The sequence below is a fragment of the Daphnia pulicaria genome, chromosome 3 (genome assembly GCF_021234035.1).
Source record: "Daphnia pulicaria isolate SC F1-1A chromosome 3, SC_F0-13Bv2, whole genome shotgun sequence".
Taxonomy (NCBI): Eukaryota; Metazoa; Arthropoda; class Branchiopoda; order Diplostraca; family Daphniidae; genus Daphnia; species Daphnia pulicaria.
In genome coordinates this window covers 984,747-1,005,193 of record NC_060915.1, presented here as the reverse complement: position 1 = coordinate 1,005,193, position 20,447 = coordinate 984,747, and the positions used below count along the sequence as shown (strand labels likewise).

The window sequence follows — 20,447 nt, the reverse complement described above, 5'->3', positions numbered from 1 at the left end:
TGGATGAATAGAAAATCACTTCAAAGTGATAGAAATGTTTGTTCATTGAATTTGGACTCGTAACCATCGCGAATAAAAAAACGCGATAAACTTTGAAAAACTCGCAATGAAATTTATCCAGAATCATTCAAATAGATGAATTGAACCTATCTCTATGCCATTGAAACTTTTTATCTAAGAATTTGGACTGGTAACCATCGTGATTGAAAAAAAATTTCAAGAAGTTTGTTATTGAAAACAAACTGTTCATCGCCAACGACATCCCGTATTCCCAAGCGGTCACCCTTCCAAGTACTAACGGGACTCGACGTAACTTAACTTCTGGGAGCTGACGAGACCAGGTGCGTTCTACGTGATATGGCCGTTGACATTCAAAAATGAAAATTTACCCTCCCAGTCCCAATGGATGAATAGAAAATCACTTCAAAGTGATAGAAATGTTTTTTCATTGAATTTGGACTCGTAACCATCGCGAATAAAAAAGCGCGATAAACTTTGAAAAACTCGCAATGAAATTTATCCAGAATCATTCCTATAGATGAATTGAACCTATCTCTATGCCATTGATATTTTTGATCTACGAATTTGGACTGGTAACTATCGCGATTAAAAAACGCGATAAACTTTGAAAAACTCTCAATGGAATTTATCCAGAATCATTCTTATAGATGAATTGAACCTATCTCTAAGGCATTGAAATTTTTTATCTACGAATTTGGACTGGTAATTATCGTGATTGAAAAAAAATTTCAAGAAGTTTGTTATTGAAAACAAACTGTTCATCGCCAACGACATCCCGTATTCCCAAGCGGTCACCCTTCCAAGTACTAACGGGACTCGACGTAACTTAACTTCTGGGAGCTGACGAGACCAGGTGCGTTCTACGTGATATGGCCGTTGACATTCAAAAATGAAAATTTACCCTCCCAGTCCCAATGGATGAATAGAAAATCACTTCAAAGTGATAGAAATGTTTGTTCATTGAATTTGGACTCGTAACCATCGCGAATAAAAAAGCGCGATAAACTTTGAAAAACTCGCAATGAAATTTATCCAGAATCATTCAAATAGATGAATTGAACCTATCTCTATGCCATTGAAATTTTTTATCTAAGAATTTGGACTGGTAACCATCGTGATTGAAAAAAAATTTCAAGAAGTTTGTTATTGAAAACAAACTGTTCATCGCCAACGACATCCCGTATTCCCAAGCGGTCACCCTTCCAAGTACTAACGGGACTCGACGTAACTTAACTTCTGGGAGCTGACGAGACCAGGTGCGTTCTACGTGATATGGCCGTTGACATTCAAAAATGAAAATTTACCCTCCCAGTCCCAATGGATAAATAGAAAATCACTTCAAAGTGATAGAAATGTTTGTTCATTGAATTTGGACTCGTAACCATCGCGAATAAAAAAGCGCGATAAACTTTGAAAAACTCGCAATGAAATTTATCCAGAATCATTCAAATAGATGAATTGAACCTATCTCTATGCCATTGAAATTTTTTATCTAAGAATTTGGACTGGTAACCATCGTGATTGAAAAAAAATTTCAAGAAGTTTGTTATTGAAAACAAACTGTTCATCGCCAACGACATCCCGTATTCCCAAGCGGTCACCCTTCCAAGTACTAACGGGACTCGACGTAACTTAACTTCTGGGAGCTGACGAGACCAGGTGCGTTCTACGTGATATGGCCGTTGACATTCAAAAATGAAAATTTACCCTCCCAGTCCCAATGGATGAATAGAAAATCACTTCAAAGTGATAGAAATGTTTGTTCATTGAATTTGGACTCGTAACCATCGCGAATAAAAAAGCGCGATAAACTTTGAAAAACTCGCAATGAAATTTATCCAGAATCATTCAAATAGATGAATTGAACCTATCTCTATGCCATTGATATTTTTTATCTACGAATTTGGACTGGTAACCATCGCGATTAAAAAACGCGATAAACTTTGAAAAACTCTCAATGGAATTGATCCAGAATCATTCTTATAGATGAATTGAACCTATCTCTAAGGCATTGAAATTTTTTATCTACGAATTTGGACTGGTAACCATCGTGATTGAAAAAAAATTTCAAGAAGTTTGTTATTGAAAACAAACTGTTCATCGCCAACGACATCCCGTATTCCCAAGCGGTCACCCTTCCAAGTACTAACGGGACTCGACGTAACTTAACTTCTGGGAGCTGACGAGACCAGGTGCGTTCTACGTGATATGGCCGTTGACATTCAAAAATGAAAAATTACCCTCCCAGTCCCAATGGATGAATAGAAAATCACTTCAAAGTGATAGAAATGTTTGTTCATTGAATTTGGACTCGTAACCATCGCGAATAAAAAAGCGCGATAAACTTTGAAAAACTCGCAATGAAATTTATCCAGAATCATTCAAATAGATGAATTGAACCTATCTCTATGCCATTGATATTTTTTATATACGAAGTTGGACTGGTAACCATCGCGATTAAAAAACGCGATAAACTTTGAAAAACTCTCAATGGAATTGATCCAGAATCATTCTTATAGATGAATTTAACCTATCTCTAAGGCATTGAAATGTTTTATCTACGAATTTGGACTGGTTACCATCGTGATTGAAAAAAAAATTTCAAGAAATTTGTTATTGAAAACAAACTATTCATCGCCAACGACATCCCGTATTCCCAAGCGGTCACCCTTCCAAGTACTAACGGGACTCGACGTAAATTAACTTCTGGGAGCTGACGAGACCAGGTGCGTTCTACGTGATATGGCCGTTGACATTCAAAAATGAAAAATTACCCTCCCAGTCCCAATGGATGAATAGAAAATCACTTCAAAGTGATAGAAATGTTTGTTCATTGCATTTGGACTCGTAACCATCGCGAATAAAAAAGCGCGATAAACTTTGAAAAACTCTCAATGGAATTGATCCAGAATCATTCTTATAGATGAATTGAACCTATCTCTATGCCATTGAAATTTTTTATCTAAGAATTTGGACTGGTAACCATCGTGATTGAAAAAAAATTTCAGGAAGTTTGTTATTGAAAACAAACTGTTCATCGCCAACGACATCCCGTATTCCCAAGCGGTCACCCTTTCAAGTACTAACGGGACTCGACGTAACTTAACTTCTGGGAGCTGACAAGACCAGGTGCGTTCTACGTGATATGGCCGTTGACATTCAACAATGAAAATTTACCCTCCCAGTCCCAATGGATGAATAGAAAATCACTTCAAAGTGATAGAAATGTTTGTTCATTGAATTTGGACTCGTAACCATCGCGAATAAAAAAGCGCGATAAACTTTGAAAAACTCGCAATGAAATTTATCCAGAATCATTCAAATAGATGAATTGAACCTATCTCTATGCCATTGAAATTTTTTATCTAAGAATTTGGACTGGTAACCATCGTGATTGAAAAAAAATTTCAAGAAGTTTGTTATTGAAAACAAACTGTTCATCGCCAACGACATCCCGTATTCCCAAGCGGTCACCCTTCCAAGTACTAACGGGACTCGACGTAACTTAACTTCTGGGAGCTGACGAGACCAGGTGCGTTCTACGTGATATGGCCGTTGACATTCAAAAATGAAAATTTACCCTCCCAGTCCCAATGGATGAATAGAAAATCACTTCAAAGTGATAGAAATGTTTGTTCATTGAATTTGGACTCGTAACCATCGCGAATAAAAAAGCGCGATAAACTTTGAAAAACTCGCAATGAAATTTATCCAGAATCATTCAAATAGATGAATTGAACCTATCTCTATGCCATTGATATTTTTTATCTACGAATTTGGACTGGTAACCATCGCGATTAAAAAACGCGATAAACTTTGAAAAACTCTCAATGGAATTGATCCAGAATCATTCTTATAGATGAATTGAACCTATCTCTAAGGCATTGAAATTTTTTATCTACGAATTTGGACTGGTAACCATCGTGATTGAAAAAAAATTTCAAGAAGTTTGTTATTGAAAACAAACTGTTCATCGCCAACGACATCCCGTATTCCCAAGCGGTCACCCTTCCAAGTACTAACGGGACTCGACGTAACTTAACTTCTGGGAGCTGACGAGACCAGGTGCGTTCTACGTGATATGGCCGTTGACATTCAAAAATGAAAAATTACCCTCCCAGTCCCAATGGATGAATAGAAAATCACTTCAAAGTGATAGAAATGTTTGTTCATTGAATTTGGACTCGTAACCATCGCGAATAAAAAAGCGCGATAAACTTTGAAAAACTCGCAATGAAATTTATCCAGAATCATTCAAATAGATGAATTGAACCTATCTCTATGCCATTGATATTTTTTATATACGAAGTTGGACTGGTAACCATCGCGATTAAAAAACGCGATAAACTTTGAAAAACTCTCAATGGAATTGATCCAGAATCATTCTTATAGATGAATTTAACCTATCTCTAAGGCATTGAAATGTTTTATCTACGAATTTGGACTGGTTACCATCGTGATTGAAAAAAAAATTTCAAGAAATTTGTTATTGAAAACAAACTATTCATCGCCAACGACATCCCGTATTCCCAAGCGGTCACCCTTCCAAGTACTAACGGGACTCGACGTAAATTAACTTCTGGGAGCTGACGAGACCAGGTGCGTTCTACGTGATATGGCCGTTGACATTCAAAAATGAAAAATTACCCTCCCAGTCCCAATGGATGAATAGAAAATCACTTCAAAGTGATAGAAATGTTTGTTCATTGCATTTGGACTCGTAACCATCGCGAATAAAAAAGCGCGATAAACTTTGAAAAACTCTCAATGGAATTGATCCAGAATCATTCTTATAGATGAATTGAACCTATCTCTATGCCATTGAAATTTTTTATCTAAGAATTTGGACTGGTAACCATCGTGATTGAAAAAAAATTTCAGGAAGTTTGTTATTGAAAACAAACTGTTCATCGCCAACGACATCCCGTATTCCCAAGCGGTCACCCTTTCAAGTACTAACGGGACTCGACGTAACTTAACTTCTGGGAGCTGACAAGACCAGGTGCGTTCTACGTGATATGGCCGTTGACATTCAACAATGAAAATTTACCCTCCCAGTCCCAATGGATGAATAGAAAATCACTTCAAAGTGATAGAAATGTTTGTTCATTGAATTTGGACTCGTAACCATCGCGAATAAAAAAGCGCGATAAACTTTGAAAAACTCGCAATGAAATTTATCCAGAATCATTCAAATAGATGAATTGAACCTATCTCTATGCCATTGAAATTTTTTATCTAAGAATTTGGACTGGTAACCATCGTGATTGAAAAAAAATTTCAAGAAGTTTGTTATTGAAACCATCGCGATTAAAAAACGCGATAAACTTTGAAAAACTCTCAATGGAATTGATCCAGAATCATTCTTATAGATGAATTTAACCTATCTCTAAGGCATTGAAATGTTTTATCTACGAATTTGGACTGGTTACCATCGTGATTGAAAAAAACAATTTCAAGAAATTTGTTATTGAAAACAAACTATTCATCGCCAACGACATCCCGTATTCCCAAGCGGTCACCCTTCCAAGTACTAACGGGACTCGACGTAAATTAACTTCTGGGAGCTGACGAGACCAGGTGCGTTCTACGTGATATGGCCGTTGACATTCAAAAATGAAAAATTACCCTCCCAGTCCCAATGGATGAATAGAAAATCACTTCAAAGTGATAGAAATGTTTGTTCATTGAATTTGGACTCGTAACCATCGCGAATAAAAAAGCGCGATAAACTTTGAAAAACTCTCAATGGAATTGATCCAGAATCATTCTTATAGATGAATTGAACCTATCTCTATGCCATTGAAATTTTTTATCTAAGAATTTGGACTGGTAACCATCGTGATTGAAAAAAAATTTCAAGAAGTTTGTTATTGAAAACAAACTGTTCATCGCCAACGACATCCCGTATTCCCAAGCGGTCACCCTTCCAAGTACTAACGGGACTCGACGTAACTTAACTTCTGGGAGCTGACGAAACCAGGTGCGTTCTACGTGATATGGCCGTTGACATTCAAAAATGAAAATTTACCCTCCCAGTCCCAATGGATGAATAGAAAATCACTTCAAAGTGATAGAAATGTTTGTTCATTGAATTTGGACTCGTAACCATCGCGAATAAAAAAGCGCGATAAACTTTGAAAAACTCGCAATGAAATTTATCCAGAATCATTCAAATAGATGAATTGAACCTATCTCTATGCCATTGAAACTTTTTATCTAAGAATTTGGACTGGTAACCATCGTGATTGAAAAAAAATTTCAAGAAGTTTGTTATTGAAAACAAACTGTTCATCGCCAACGACATCCCGTATTCCCAAGCGGTCACCCTTCCAAGTACTAACGGGACTCGACGTAACTTAACTTCTGGGAGCTGACGAGACCAGGTGCGTTCTACGTGATATGGCCGTTGACATTCAAAAATGAAAATTTACCCTCCCAGTCCCAATGGATGAATAGAAAATCACTTCAAAGTGATAGAAATGTTTGTTCATTGAATTTGGACTCGTAACCATCGCGAATAAAAAAGCGCGATAAACTTTGAAAAACTCGCAATGAAATTTATCCAGAATCATTCAAATAGATGAATTGAACCTATCTCTATGCCATTGATATTTTTGATCTACGAATTTGGACTGGTAACCATCGCGATTAAAAAACGCGATAAACTTTGAAAAACTCTCAATGGAATTGATCCAGAATCATTCTTATAGATGAATTGAACCTATCTCTAAGGCATTGAAATTTTTTATCTACGAATTTGGACTGGTAACCATCGTGATTGAAAAAAAATTTCAAGAAGTTTGTTATTGAAAACAAACTGTTCATCGCCAACGACATCCCGTATTCCCAAGCGGTCACCCTTCCAAGTACTAACGGGACTCGACGTAACTTAACTTCTGGGAGCTGACGAGACCAGGTGCGTTCTACGTGATATGGCCGTTGACATTCAAAAATGAAAATTTACCCTCCCAGTCCCAATGGATGAATAGAAAATCACTTCAAAGTGATAGAAATGTTTGTTCATTGAATTTGGACTCGTAACCATCGCGAATAAAAAAGCGCGATAAACTTTGAAAAACTCGCAATGAAATTTATCCAGAATCATTCAAATAGATGAATTGAACCTATCTCTATGCCATTGATATTTTTGATCTACGAATTTGGACTGGTAACCATCGCGATTAAAAAACGCGATAAACTTTGAAAAACTCTCAATGGAATTGATCCAGAATCATTCTTATAGATGAATTGAACCTATCTCTAAGGCATTGAAATTTTTTATCTACGAATTTGGACTGGTAACCATCGTGATTGAAAAAAAATTTCAAGAAGTTTGTTATTGAAAACAAACTGTTCATCGCCAACGACATCCCGTATTCCCAAGCGGTCACCCTTCCAAGTACTAACGGGACTCGACGTAACTTAACTTCTGGGAGCTGACGAGACCAGGTGCGTTCTACGTGATATGGCCGTTGACATTCAAAAATGAAAAATTACCCTCCCAGTCCCAATGGATGAATAGAAAATCACTTCAAAGTGATAGAAATGTTTGTTCATTGAATTTGGACTCGTAACCATCGCGAATAAAAAAGCGCGATAAACTTTGAAAAACTCGCAATGAAATTTATCCAGAATCATTCAAATAGATGAATTGAACCTATCTCTATGCCATTGATATTTTTGATCTACGAATTTGGACTGGTAACCATCGCGATTAAAAAACGCGATAAACTTTGAAAAACTCTCAATGGAATTGATCCAGAATCATTCTTATAGATGAATTGAACCTATCTCTAAGGCATTGAAATTTTTTATCTACGAATTTGGACTGGTAACCATCGTGATTGAAAAAAAATTTCAAGAAGTTTGTTATTGAAAACAAACTGTTCATCGCCAACGACATCCCGTATTCCCAAGCGGTCACCCTTCCAAGTACTAACGGGACTCGACGTAACTTAACTTCTGGGAGCTGACGAGACCAGGTGCGTTCTACGTGATATGGCCGTTGACATTCAAAAATGAAAAATTACCCTCCCAGTCCCAATGGATGAATAGAAAATCACTTCAAAGTGATAGAAATGTTTGTTCATTGAATTTGGACTCGTAACCATCGCGAATAAAAAAGCGCGATAAACTTTGAAAAACTCGCAATGAAATTTATCCAGAATCATTCAAATAGATGAATTGAACCTATCTCTATGCCATTGATATTTTTGATCTACGAATTTGGACTGGTAACCATCGCGATTAAAAAACGCGATAAACTTTGAAAAACTCTCAATGGAATTGATCCAGAATCATTCTTATAGATGAATTGAACCTATCTCTAAGGCATTGAAATTTTTTATCTACGAATTTGGACTGGTAACCATCGTGATTGAAAAAAAATTTCAAGAAGTTTGTTATTGAAAACAAACTGTTCATCGCCAACGACATCCCGTATTCCCAAGCGGTCACCCTTCCAAGTACTAACGGGACTCGACGTAACTTAACTTCTGGGAGCTGACGAGACCAGGTGCGTTCTACGTGATATGGCCGTTGACATTCAAAAATGAAAATTTACCCTCCCAGTCCCAATGGATGAATAGAAAATCACTTCAAAGTGATAGAAATGTTTGTTCATTGAATTTGGACTCGTAACCATCGCGAATAAAAAAGCGCGATAAACTTTGAAAAACTCGCAATGAAATTTATCCAGAATCATTCAAATAGATGAATTGAACCTATCTCTATGCCATTGATATTTTTTATCTACGAATTTGGACTGGTAACCATCGCGATTAAAAAACGCGATAAACTTTGAAAAACTCTCAATGGAATTGATCCAGAATCATTCTTATAGATGAATTGAACCTATCTCTAAGGCATTGAAATTTTTTATCTACGAATTTGGACTGGTAACCATCGTGATTGAAAAAAAATTTCAAGAAGTTTGTTATTGAAAACAAACTGTTCATCGCCAACGACATCCCGTATTCCCAAGCGGTCACCCTTCCAAGTACTAACGGGACTCGACGTAACTTAACTTCTGGGAGCTGACGAGACCAGGTGCGTTCTACGTGATATGGCCGTTGACATTCAAAAATGAAAATTTACCCTCCCAGTCCCAATGGATGAATAGAAAATCACTTCAAAGTGATAGAAATGTTTGTTCATTGAATTTGGACTCGTAACCATCGCGAATAAAAAAGCGCGATAAACTTTGAAAAACTCGCAATGAAATTTATCCAGAATCATTCAAATAGATGAATTGAACCTATCTCTATGCCATTGATATTTTTGATCTACGAATTTGGACTGGTAACCATCGCGATTAAAAAACGCGATAAACTTTGAAAAACTCTCAATGGAATTGATCCAGAATCATTCTTATAGATGAATTGAACCTATCTCTAAGGCATTGAAATTTTTTATCTACGAATTTGGACTGGTAACCATCGTGATTGAAAAAAAATTTCAAGAAGTTTGTTATTGAAAACAAACTGTTCATCGCCAACGACATCCCGTATTCCCAAGCGGTCACCCTTCCAAGTACTAACGGGACTCGACGTAACTTAACTTCTGGGAGCTGACGAGACCAGGTGCGTTCTACGTGATATGGCCGTTGACATTCAAAAATGAAAAATTACCCTCCCAGTCCCAATGGATGAATAGAAAATCACTTCAAAGTGATAGAAATGTTTGTTCATTGAATTTGGACTCGTAACCATCGCGAATAAAAAAGCGCGATAAACTTTGAAAAACTCGCAATGAAATTTATCCAGAATCATTCAAATAGATGAATTGAACCTATCTCTATGCCATTGATATTTTTTATATACGAAGTTGGACTGGTAACCATCGCGATTAAAAAACGCGATAAACTTTGAAAAACTCTCAATGGAATTGATCCAGAATCATTCTTATAGATGAATTTAACCTATCTCTAAGGCATTGAAATGTTTTATCTACGAATTTGGACTGGTTACCATCGTGATTGAAAAAAAAATTTCAAGAAATTTGTTATTGAAAACAAACTATTCATCGCCAACGACATCCCGTATTCCCAAGCGGTCACCCTTCCAAGTACTAACGGGACTCGACGTAACTTAACTTCTGGGAGCTGACGAGACCAGGTGCGTTCTACGTGATATGGCCGTTGACATTCAAAAATGAAAATTTACCCTCCCAGTCCCAATGGATGAATAGAAAATCACTTCAAAGTGATAGAAATGTTTGTTCATTGAATTTGGACTCGTAACCATCGCGAATAAAAAAGCGCGATAAACTTTGAAAAACTCGCAATGAAATTTATCCAGAATCATTCAAATAGATGAATTGAACCTATCTCTATGCCATTGATATTTTTGATCTACGAATTTGGACTGGTAACCATCGCGATTAAAAAACGCGATAAACTTTGAAAAACTCTCAATGGAATTGATCCAGAATCATTCTTATAGATGAATTGAACCTATCTCTAAGGCATTGAAATTTTTTATCTACGAATTTGGACTGGTAACCATCGTGATTGAAAAAAAATTTCAAGAAGTTTGTTATTGAAAACAAACTGTTCATCGCCAACGACATCCCGTATTCCCAAGCGGTCACCCTTCCAAGTACTAACGGGACTCGACGTAACTTAACTTCTGGGAGCTGACGAGACCAGGTGCGTTCTACGTGATATGGCCGTTGACATTCAAAAATGAAAAATTACCCTCCCAGTCCCAATGGATGAATAGAAAATCACTTCAAAGTGATAGAAATGTTTGTTCATTGAATTTGGACTCGTAACCATCGCGAATAAAAAAGCGCGATAAACTTTGAAAAACTCGCAATGAAATTTATCCAGAATCATTCAAATAGATGAATTGAACCTATCTCTATGCCATTGATATTTTTTATATACGAAGTTGGACTGGTAACCATCGCGATTAAAAAACGCGATAAACTTTGAAAAACTCTCAATGGAATTGATCCAGAATCATTCTTATAGATGAATTTAACCTATCTCTAAGGCATTGAAATGTTTTATCTACGAATTTGGACTGGTTACCATCGTGATTGAAAAAAAAATTTCAAGAAATTTGTTATTGAAAACAAACTATTCATCGCCAACGACATCCCGTATTCCCAAGCGGTCACCCTTCCAAGTACTAACGGGACTCGACGTAAATTAACTTCTGGGAGCTGACGAGACCAGGTGCGTTCTACGTGATATGGCCGTTGACATTCAAAAATGAAAAATTACCCTCCCAGTCCCAATGGATGAATAGAAAATCACTTCAAAGTGATAGAAATGTTTGTTCATTGAATTTGGACTCGTAACCATCGCGAATAAAAAAGCGCGATAAACTTTGAAAAACTCGCAATGAAATTTATCCAGAATCATTCAAATAGATGAATTGAACCTATCTCTATGCCATTGAAATTTTTTATCTAAGAATTTGGACTGGTAACCATCGTGATTGAAAAAAAATTTCAAGAAGTTTGTTATTGAAACCATCGCGATTAAAAAACGCGATAAACTTTGAAAAACTCTCAATGGAATTGATCCAGAATCATTCTTATAGATGAATTTAACCTATCTCTAAGGCATTGAAATGTTTTATCTACGAATTTGGACTGGTTACCATCGTGATTGAAAAAAACAATTTCAAGAAATTTGTTATTGAAAACAAACTATTCATCGCCAACGACATCCCGTATTCCCAAGCGGTCACCCTTCCAAGTACTAACGGGACTCGACGTAAATTAACTTCTGGGAGCTGACGAGACCAGGTGCGTTCTACGTGATATGGCCGTTGACATTCAAAAATGAAAAATTACCCTCCCAGTCCCAATGGATGAATAGAAAATCACTTCAAAGTGATAGAAATGTTTGTTCATTGAATTTGGACTCGTAACCATCAAGAATAAAAAAGCGCGATAAACTTTGAAAAACTCGCAATGAAATTTATCCAGAATCATTTCTATAGATGAATTGAACCTATCTCTATGCCATTGATATTTTTGATCTACGAATTTGGACTGGTAACCATCGCGATTAAAAAACGCGATAAACTTTGAAAAACTCTCAATGGAATTGATCCAGAATCATTCTTATAGATGAATTGAACCTATCTCTAAGGCATTGAAATTTTTTATCTACGAATTTGGACTGGTAATTATCGTGATTGAAAAAAAATTTCAAGAAGTTTGTTATTGAAAACAAACTGTTCATCGCCAACGACATCCCGTATTCCCAAGCGGTCACCCTTCCAAGTACTAACGGGACTCGACGTAACTTAACTTCTGGGAGCTGACGAAACCAGGTGCGTTCTACGTGATATGGCCGTTGACATTCAAAAATGAAAATTTACCCTCCCAGTCCCAATGGATGAATAGAAAATCACTTCAAAGTGATAGAAATGTTTGTTCATTGAATTTGGACTCGTAACCATCGCGAATAAAAAAGCGCGATAAACTTTGAAAAACTCTCAATGGAATTGATCCAGAATCATTCTTATAGATGAATTGAACCTATCTCTAAGGCATTGAAATTTTTGATCTACGAATTTGGACTGGTAACCATCGTGATTGAAAAAAAATTTCAAGAAGTTTGTTATTGAAAACAAACTGTTCATCGCCAACGACATCCCGTATTCCCAAGCGGTCACCCTTCCAAGTACTAACGGGACTCGACGTAACTTAACTTCTGGGAGCTGACGAAACCAGGTGCGTTCTACGTGATATGGCCGTTGACATTCAAAAATGAAAATTTACCCTCCCAGTCCCAATGGATGAATAGAAAATCACTTCAAAGTGATATAAATGTTTGTTCATTGAATTTGGACTCGTAACCATCGCGAATAAAAAAGCGCGATAAACTTTGAAAAACTCGCAATGAAATTTATCCAGAATCATTCAAATAGATGAATTGAACCTATCTCTATGCCATTGAAACTTTTTATCTAAGAATTTGGACTGGTAACCATCGTGATTGAAAAAAAATTTCAAGAAGTTTGTTATTGAAAACAAACTGTTCATCGCCAACGACATCCCGTATTCCCAAGCGGTCACCCTTCCAAGTACTAACGGGACTCGACGTAACTTAACTTCTGGGAGCTGACGAGACCAGGTGCGTTCTACGTAATATGGCCGTTGACATTCAAAAATGAAAAATTACCCTCCCAGTCCCAATGGATGAATAGAAAATCACTTCAAAGTGATAGAAATGTTTGTTCATTGAATTTGGACTCGTAACCATCGCGAATAAAAAAGCGCGATAAACTTTGAAAAACTCGCAATGAAATTTATCCAGAATCATTCAAATAGATGAATTGAACCTATCTCTATGCCATTGATATTTTTGATCTACGAATTTGGACTGGTAACCATCGCGATTAAAAAACGCGATAAACTTTGAAAAACTCTCAATGGAATTGATCCAGAATCATTCTTATAGATGAATTGAACCTATCTCTAAGGCATTGAAATTTTTTATCTACGAATTTGGACTGGTAACCATCGTGATTGAAAAAAAATTTCAAGAAGTTTGTTATTGAAAACAAACTGTTCATCGCCAACGACATCCCGTATTCCCAAGCGGTCACCCTTCCAAGTACTAACGGGACTCGACGTAACTTAACTTCTGGGAGCTGACGAGACCAGGTGCGTTCTACGTGATATGGCCGTTGACATTCAAAAATGAAAATTTACCCTCCCAGTCCCAATGGATGAATAGAAAATCACTTCAAAGTGATAGAAATGTTTGTTCATTGAATTTGGACTCGTAACCATCGCGAATAAAAAAGCGCGATAAACTTTAAAAAACTCGCAATGAAATTTATCCAGAATCATTCAAATAGATGAATTGAACCTATCTCTATGCCATTGAAATTTTTGATCTACGAATTTGGACTGGTAACCATCGCGATTAAAAAACGCGATAAACTTTGAAAAACTCTCAATGGAATTGATCCAGAATCATTCAAATAGATGAATTGAACCTATCTCTATGCCATTGAAACTTTTTATCTAAGAATTTGGACTGGTAACCATCGTGATTGAAAAAAAATTTCAAGAAGTTTGTTATTGAAAACAAACTGTTCATCGCCAACGACATCCCGTATTCCCAAGCGGTCACCCTTCCAAGTACTAACGGGACTCGACGTAACTTAACTTCTGGGAGCTGACGAGACCAGGTGCGTTCTACGTAATATGGCCGTTGACATTCAAAAATGAAAATTTACCCTCCCAGTCCCAATGGATGAATAGAAAATCACTTCAAAGTGATAGAAATGTTTGTTCATTGAATTTGGACTCGTAACCATCGCGAATAAAAAAGCGCGATAAACTTTGAAAAACTCGCAATGAAATTTATCCAGAATCATTCAAATAGATGAATTGAACCTATCTCTATGCCATTGATATTTTTGATCTACGAATTTGGACTGGTAACCATCGCGATTAAAAAACGCGATAAACTTTGAAAAACTCTCAATGGAATTGATCCAGAATCATTCTTATAGATGAATTGAACCTATCTCTAAGGCATTGAAATTTTTTATCTACGAATTTGGACTGGTAACCATCGTGATTGAAAAAAAATTTCAAGAAGTTTGTTATTGAAAACAAACTGTTCATCGCCAACGACATCCCGTATTCCCAAGCGGTCACCCTTCCAAGTACTAACGGGACTCGACGTAACTTAACTTCTGGGAGCTGACGAGACCAGGTGCGTTCTACGTGATATGGCCGTTGACATTCAAAAATGAAAATTTACCCTCCCAGTCCCAATGGATGAATAGAAAATCACTTCAAAGTGATAGAAATGTTTGTTCATTGAATTTGGACTCGTAACCATCGCGAATAAAAAAGCGCGATAAACTTTAAAAAACTCGCAATGAAATTTATCCAGAATCATTCAAATAGATGAATTGAACCTATCTCTATGCCATTGAAATTTTTGATCTACGAATTTGGACTGGTAACCATCGCGATTAAAAAACGCGATAAACTTTGAAAAACTCTCAATGGAATTGATCCAGAATCATTCTTATAGATGAATTGAACCTATCTCTAAGGCATTGAAATTTTTTATCTACGAATTTGGACTGGTAACCATCGTGATTGAAAAAAAATTTCAAGAAGTTTGTTATTGAAAACAAACTGTTCATCGCCAACGACATCCCGTATTCCCAAGCGGTCACCCTTCCAAGTACTAACGGGACTCGACGTAACTTAACTTCTGGGAGCTGACGAGACCAGGTGCGTTCTACGTGATATGGCCGTTGACATTCAAAAATGAAAATTTACCCTCCCAGTCCCAATGGATGAATAGAAAATCACTTCAAAGTGATAGAAATGTTTGTTCATTGAATTTGGACTCGTAACCATCGCGAATAAAAAAGCGCGATAAACTTTAAAAAACTCGCAATGAAATTTATCCAGAATCATTCAAATAGATGAATTGAACCTATCTCTATGCCATTGAAATTTTTGATCTACGAATTTGGACTGGTAACCATCGCGATTAAAAAACGCGATAAACTTTGAAAAACTCTCAATGGAATTGATCCAGAATCATTCAAATAGATGAATTGAACCTATCTCTATGCCATTGAAACTTTTTATCTAAGAATTTGGACTGGTAACCATCGTGATTGAAAAAAAATTTCAAGAAGTTTGTTATTGAAAACAAACTGTTCATCGCCAACGACATCCCGTATTCCCAAGCGGTCACCCTTCCAAGTACTAACGGGACTCGACGTAACTTAACTTCTGGGAGCTGACGAGACCAGGTGCGTTCTACGTGATATGGCCGTTGACATTCAAAAATGAAAATTTACCCTCCCAGTCCCAATGGATGAATAGAAAATCACTTCAAAGTGATAGAAATGTTTGTTCATTGAATTTGGACTCGTAACCATCGCGAATAAAAAAGCGCGATAAACTTTAAAAAACTCGCAATGAAATTTATCCAGAATCATTCAAATAGATGAATTGAACCTATCTCTATGCCATTGAAATTTTTGATCTACGAATTTGGACTGGTAACCATCGCGATTAAAAAACGCGATAAACTTTGAAAAACTCTCAATGGAATTGATCCAGAATCATTCAAATAGATGAATTGAACCTATCTCTATGCCATTGAAACTTTTTATCTAAGAATTTGGACTGGTAACCATCGTGATTGAAAAAAAATTTCAAGAAGTTTGTTATTGAAAACAAACTGTTCATCGCCAACGACATCCCGTATTCCCAAGCGGTCACCCTTCCAAGTACTAACGGGACTCGACGTAACTTAACTTCTGGGAGCTGACGAGACCAGGTGCGTTCTACGTGATATGGCCGTTGACATTCAAAAATGAAAATTTACCCTCCCAGTCCCAATGGATGAATAGAAAATCACTTCAAAGTGATAGAAATGTTTGTTCATTGAATTTGGACTCGTAACCATCGCGAATAAAAAAGCGCGATAAACTTTAAAAAACTCGCAATGAAATTTATCCAGAATCATTCAAATAGATGAATTGAACCTATCTCTATGCCATTGAAATTTTTGATCTACGAATTTGGACTGGTAACCATCGCGATTAAAAAACGCGATAAACTTTGAAAAACTCTCAATGGAATTGATCCAGAATCATTCTTATAGATGAATTGAACCTATCTCTAAGGCATTGAAATTTTTTATCTACGAATTTGGACTGGTAACCATCGTGATTGAAAAAAAATTTCAAGAAGTTTGTTATTGAAAACAAACTGTTCATCGCCAACGACATCCCGTATTCCCAAGCGGTCACCCTTCCAAGTACTAACGGGACTCGACGTAACTTAACTTCTGGGAGCTGACGAGACCAGGTGCGTTCTACGTGATATGGCCGTTGACATTCAAAAATGAAAATTTACCCTCCCAGTCCCAATGGATGAATAGAAAATCACTTCAAAGTGATAGAAATGTTTGTTCATTGAATTTGGACTCGTAACCATCGTGAATAAAAAAGCGCGATAAACTTTAAAAAACTCGCAATGAAATTTATCCAGAATCATTCAAATAGATGAATTGAACCTATCTCTATGCCATTGAAATTTTTGATCTACGAATTTGGACTGGTAACCATCGCGATTAAAAAACGCGATAAACTTTGAAAAACTCTCAATGGAATTGATCCAGAATCATTCAAATAGATGAATTGAACCTATCTCTATGCCATTGAAACTTTTTATCTAAGAATTTGGACTGGTAACCATCGTGATTGAAAAAAAATTTCAAGAAGTTTGTTATTGAAAACAAACTGTTCATCGCCAACGACATCCCGTATTCCCAAGCGGTCACCCTTCCAAGTACTAACGGGACTCGACGTAACTTAACTTCTGGGAGCTGACGAGACCAGGTGCGTTCTACGTGATATGGCCGTTGACATTCAAAAATGAAAATTTACCCTCCCAGTCCCAATGGATGAATAGAAAATCACTTCAAAGTGATAGAAATGTTTGTTCATTGAATTTGGACTCGTAACCATCGCGAATAAAAAAGCGCGATAAACTTTAAAAAACTCGCAATGAAATTTATCCAGAATCATTCAAATAGATGAATTGAACCTATCTCTATGCCATTGAAATTTTTGATCTACGAATTTGGACTGGTAACCATCGCGATTAAAAAACGCGATAAACTTTGAAAAACTCTCAATGGAATTGATCCAGAATCATTCAAATAGATGAATTGAACCTATCTCTATGCCATTGAAACTTTTTATCTAAGAATTTGGACTGGTAACCATCGTGATTGAAAAAAAATTTCAAGAAGTTTGTTATTGAAAACAAACTGTTCATCGCCAACGACATCCCGTATTCCCAAGCGGTCACCCTTCCAAGTACTAACGGGACTCGACGTAACTTAACTTCTGGGAGCTGACGAGACCAGGTGCGTTCTACGTAATATGGCCGTTGACATTCAAAAATGAAAATTTACCCTCCCAGTCCCAATGGATGAATAGAAAATCACTTCAAAGTGATAGAAATGTTTGTTCATTGAATTTGGACTCGTAACCATCGCGAATAAAAAAGCGCGATAAACTTTGAAAAACTCGCAATGAAATTTATCCAGAATCATTCAAATAGATGAATTGAACCTATCTCTATGCCATTGATATTTTTGATCTACGAATTTGGACTGGTAACCATCGCGATTAAAAAACGCGATAAACTTTGAAAAACTCTCAATGGAATTGATCCAGAATCATTCTTATAGATGAATTGAACCTATCTCTAAGGCATTGAAATTTTTTATCTTCGAATTTGGACTGGTAACCATCGTGATTGAAAAAAAATTTCAAGAAGTTTGTTATTGAAAACAAACTGTTCATCGCCAACGACATCCCGTATTCCCAAGCGGTCACCCTTCCAAGTACTAACGGGACTCGACGTAACTTAACTTCTGGGAGCTGACGAGACCAGGTGCGTTCTACGTGATATGGCCGTTGACATTCAAAAATGAAAATTTACCCTCCCAGTCCCAATGGATGAATAGAAAATCACTTCAAAGTGATAGAAATGTTTGTTCATTGAATTTGGACTCGTAACCATCGCGAATAAAAAAGCGCGATAAACTTTAAAAAACTCGCAATGAAATTTATCCAGAATCATTCAAATAGATGAATTGAACCTATCTCTATGCCATTGAAATTTTTGATCTACGAATTTGGACTGGTAACCATCGCGATTAAAAAACGCGATAAACTTTGAAAAACTCTCAATGGAATTGATCCAGAATCATTCAAATAGATGAATTGAACCTATCTCTATGCCATTGAAACTTTTTATCTAAGAATTTGGACTGGTAACCATCGTGATTGAAAAAAAATTTCAAGAAGTTTGTTATTGAAAACAAACTGTTCATCGCCAACGACATCCCGTATTCCCAAGCGGTCACCCTTCCAAGTACTAACGGGACTCGACGTAACTTAACTTCTGGGAGCTGACGAGACCAGGTGCGTTCTACGTAATATGGCCGTTGACATTCAAAAATGAAAATTTACCCTCCCAGTCCCAATGGATGAATAGAAAATCACTTCAAAGTGATAGAAATGTTTGTTCATTGAATTTGGACTCGTAACCATCGCGAATAAAAAAGCGCGATAAACTTTGAAAAACTCGCAATGAAATTTATCCAGAATCATTCAAATAGATGAATTGAACCTATCTCTATGCCATTGATATTTTTGATCTACGAATTTGGACTGGTAACCATCGCGATTAAAAAACGCGATAAACTTTGAAAAACTCTCAATGGAATTGATCCAGAATCATTCTTATAGATGAATTGAACCTATCTCTAAGGCATTGAAATTTTTTATCTACGAATTTGGACTGGTAACCATCGTGATTGAAAAAAAATTTCAAGAAGTTTGTTATTGAAAACAAACTGTTCATCGCCAACGACATCCCGTATTCCCAAGCGGTCACCCTTCCAAGTACTAACGGGACTCGACGTAACTTAACTTCTGGGAGCTGACGAGACCAGGTGCGTTCTACGTGATATGGCCGTTGACATTCAAAAATGAAAATTTACCCTCCCAGTCCCAATGGATGAATAGAAAATCACTTCAAAGTGATAGAAATGTTTGTTCATTGAATTTGGACTCGTAACCATCGCGAATAAAAAAGCGCGATAAACTTTAAAAAACTCGCAATGAAATTTATCCAGAATCATTCAAATAGATGAATTGAACCTATCTCTATGCCATTGAAATTTTTGATCTACGAATTTGGACTGGTAACCATCGCGATTAAAAAACGCGATAAACTTTGAAAAACTCTCAATGGAATTGATCCAGAATCATTCTTATAGATGAATTGAACCTATCTCTAAGGCATTGAAATTTTTTATCTACGAATTTGGACTGGTAACCATCGTGATTGAAAAAAAATTTCAAGAAGTTTGTTATTGAAAACAAACTGTTCATCGCCAACGACATCCCGTATTCCCAAGCGGTCACCCTTCCAAGTACTAACGGGACTCGACGTAACTTAACTTCTGGGAGCTGACGAGACCAGGTGCGTTCTACGTGATATGGCCGTTGACATTCAAAAATGAAAATTTACCCTCCCAGTCCCAATGGATGAATAGAAAATCACTTCAAAGTGATAGAAATGTTTGTTCATTGAATTTGGACTCGTAACCATCGCGAATAAAAAAGCGCGATAAACTTTAAAAAACTCGCAATGAAATTTATCCAGAATCATTCAAATAGATGAATTGAACCTATCTCTATGCCATTGAAATTTTTGATCTACGAATTTGGACTGGTAACCATCGCGATTAAAAAACGCGATAAACTTTGAAAAACTCTCAATGGAATTGATCCAGAATCATTCAAATAGATGAATTGAACCTATCTCTATGCCATTGAAACTTTTTATCTAAGAATTTGGACTGGTAACCATCGTGA

General features: G+C 36.6%; 40 pseudogenes; all 40 read right to left on the bottom strand.

Annotated features, from left to right (window-relative positions):
* Positions 1-250: 250 nt before the first annotated feature.
* Positions 251-369, bottom strand: LOC124330916 (annotated as a pseudogene).
* A 414-nt stretch (positions 370-783) lies between these two features.
* Positions 784-902, bottom strand: LOC124330915 (annotated as a pseudogene).
* Positions 903-1,186: 284 nt separating this feature from the next.
* On the bottom strand, positions 1,187-1,305 carry LOC124330913 (annotated as a pseudogene).
* Positions 1,306-1,589: 284 nt separating this feature from the next.
* Positions 1,590-1,708, bottom strand: LOC124330912 (annotated as a pseudogene).
* A 414-nt stretch (positions 1,709-2,122) lies between these two features.
* LOC124330911 lies at positions 2,123-2,241 on the bottom strand (annotated as a pseudogene).
* A 415-nt stretch (positions 2,242-2,656) lies between these two features.
* On the bottom strand, positions 2,657-2,775 carry LOC124334349 (annotated as a pseudogene).
* Positions 2,776-3,059: 284 nt separating this feature from the next.
* Positions 3,060-3,178, bottom strand: LOC124335583 (annotated as a pseudogene).
* A 284-nt stretch (positions 3,179-3,462) lies between these two features.
* LOC124330910 lies at positions 3,463-3,581 on the bottom strand (annotated as a pseudogene).
* Positions 3,582-3,995: 414 nt separating this feature from the next.
* LOC124330909 lies at positions 3,996-4,114 on the bottom strand (annotated as a pseudogene).
* A 415-nt stretch (positions 4,115-4,529) lies between these two features.
* Positions 4,530-4,648, bottom strand: LOC124334348 (annotated as a pseudogene).
* Positions 4,649-4,932: 284 nt separating this feature from the next.
* Positions 4,933-5,051, bottom strand: LOC124335582 (annotated as a pseudogene).
* A 459-nt stretch (positions 5,052-5,510) lies between these two features.
* On the bottom strand, positions 5,511-5,629 carry LOC124334347 (annotated as a pseudogene).
* Positions 5,630-5,913: 284 nt separating this feature from the next.
* On the bottom strand, positions 5,914-6,032 carry LOC124334169 (annotated as a pseudogene).
* Positions 6,033-6,316: 284 nt separating this feature from the next.
* Positions 6,317-6,435, bottom strand: LOC124330907 (annotated as a pseudogene).
* Positions 6,436-6,849: 414 nt separating this feature from the next.
* Positions 6,850-6,968, bottom strand: LOC124330906 (annotated as a pseudogene).
* A 414-nt stretch (positions 6,969-7,382) lies between these two features.
* On the bottom strand, positions 7,383-7,501 carry LOC124330905 (annotated as a pseudogene).
* A 414-nt stretch (positions 7,502-7,915) lies between these two features.
* LOC124330904 lies at positions 7,916-8,034 on the bottom strand (annotated as a pseudogene).
* A 414-nt stretch (positions 8,035-8,448) lies between these two features.
* Positions 8,449-8,567, bottom strand: LOC124330903 (annotated as a pseudogene).
* Positions 8,568-8,981: 414 nt separating this feature from the next.
* On the bottom strand, positions 8,982-9,100 carry LOC124330901 (annotated as a pseudogene).
* Positions 9,101-9,514: 414 nt separating this feature from the next.
* On the bottom strand, positions 9,515-9,633 carry LOC124330900 (annotated as a pseudogene).
* A 415-nt stretch (positions 9,634-10,048) lies between these two features.
* LOC124330899 lies at positions 10,049-10,167 on the bottom strand (annotated as a pseudogene).
* A 414-nt stretch (positions 10,168-10,581) lies between these two features.
* On the bottom strand, positions 10,582-10,700 carry LOC124330898 (annotated as a pseudogene).
* A 415-nt stretch (positions 10,701-11,115) lies between these two features.
* LOC124334346 lies at positions 11,116-11,234 on the bottom strand (annotated as a pseudogene).
* Positions 11,235-11,693: 459 nt separating this feature from the next.
* LOC124334345 lies at positions 11,694-11,812 on the bottom strand (annotated as a pseudogene).
* Positions 11,813-12,226: 414 nt separating this feature from the next.
* Positions 12,227-12,345, bottom strand: LOC124334168 (annotated as a pseudogene).
* A 284-nt stretch (positions 12,346-12,629) lies between these two features.
* LOC124334166 lies at positions 12,630-12,748 on the bottom strand (annotated as a pseudogene).
* A 284-nt stretch (positions 12,749-13,032) lies between these two features.
* LOC124334117 lies at positions 13,033-13,151 on the bottom strand (annotated as a pseudogene).
* Positions 13,152-13,565: 414 nt separating this feature from the next.
* LOC124330897 lies at positions 13,566-13,684 on the bottom strand (annotated as a pseudogene).
* A 414-nt stretch (positions 13,685-14,098) lies between these two features.
* LOC124334116 lies at positions 14,099-14,217 on the bottom strand (annotated as a pseudogene).
* Positions 14,218-14,631: 414 nt separating this feature from the next.
* Positions 14,632-14,750, bottom strand: LOC124330896 (annotated as a pseudogene).
* Positions 14,751-15,164: 414 nt separating this feature from the next.
* Positions 15,165-15,283, bottom strand: LOC124330895 (annotated as a pseudogene).
* Positions 15,284-15,697: 414 nt separating this feature from the next.
* LOC124330894 lies at positions 15,698-15,816 on the bottom strand (annotated as a pseudogene).
* A 414-nt stretch (positions 15,817-16,230) lies between these two features.
* On the bottom strand, positions 16,231-16,349 carry LOC124330893 (annotated as a pseudogene).
* A 414-nt stretch (positions 16,350-16,763) lies between these two features.
* LOC124330892 lies at positions 16,764-16,882 on the bottom strand (annotated as a pseudogene).
* A 414-nt stretch (positions 16,883-17,296) lies between these two features.
* On the bottom strand, positions 17,297-17,415 carry LOC124330890 (annotated as a pseudogene).
* A 414-nt stretch (positions 17,416-17,829) lies between these two features.
* Positions 17,830-17,948, bottom strand: LOC124334115 (annotated as a pseudogene).
* Positions 17,949-18,362: 414 nt separating this feature from the next.
* On the bottom strand, positions 18,363-18,481 carry LOC124330889 (annotated as a pseudogene).
* A 414-nt stretch (positions 18,482-18,895) lies between these two features.
* LOC124334114 lies at positions 18,896-19,014 on the bottom strand (annotated as a pseudogene).
* A 414-nt stretch (positions 19,015-19,428) lies between these two features.
* LOC124330888 lies at positions 19,429-19,547 on the bottom strand (annotated as a pseudogene).
* Positions 19,548-19,961: 414 nt separating this feature from the next.
* LOC124330887 lies at positions 19,962-20,080 on the bottom strand (annotated as a pseudogene).
* Positions 20,081-20,447: the final 367 nt, after the last annotated feature.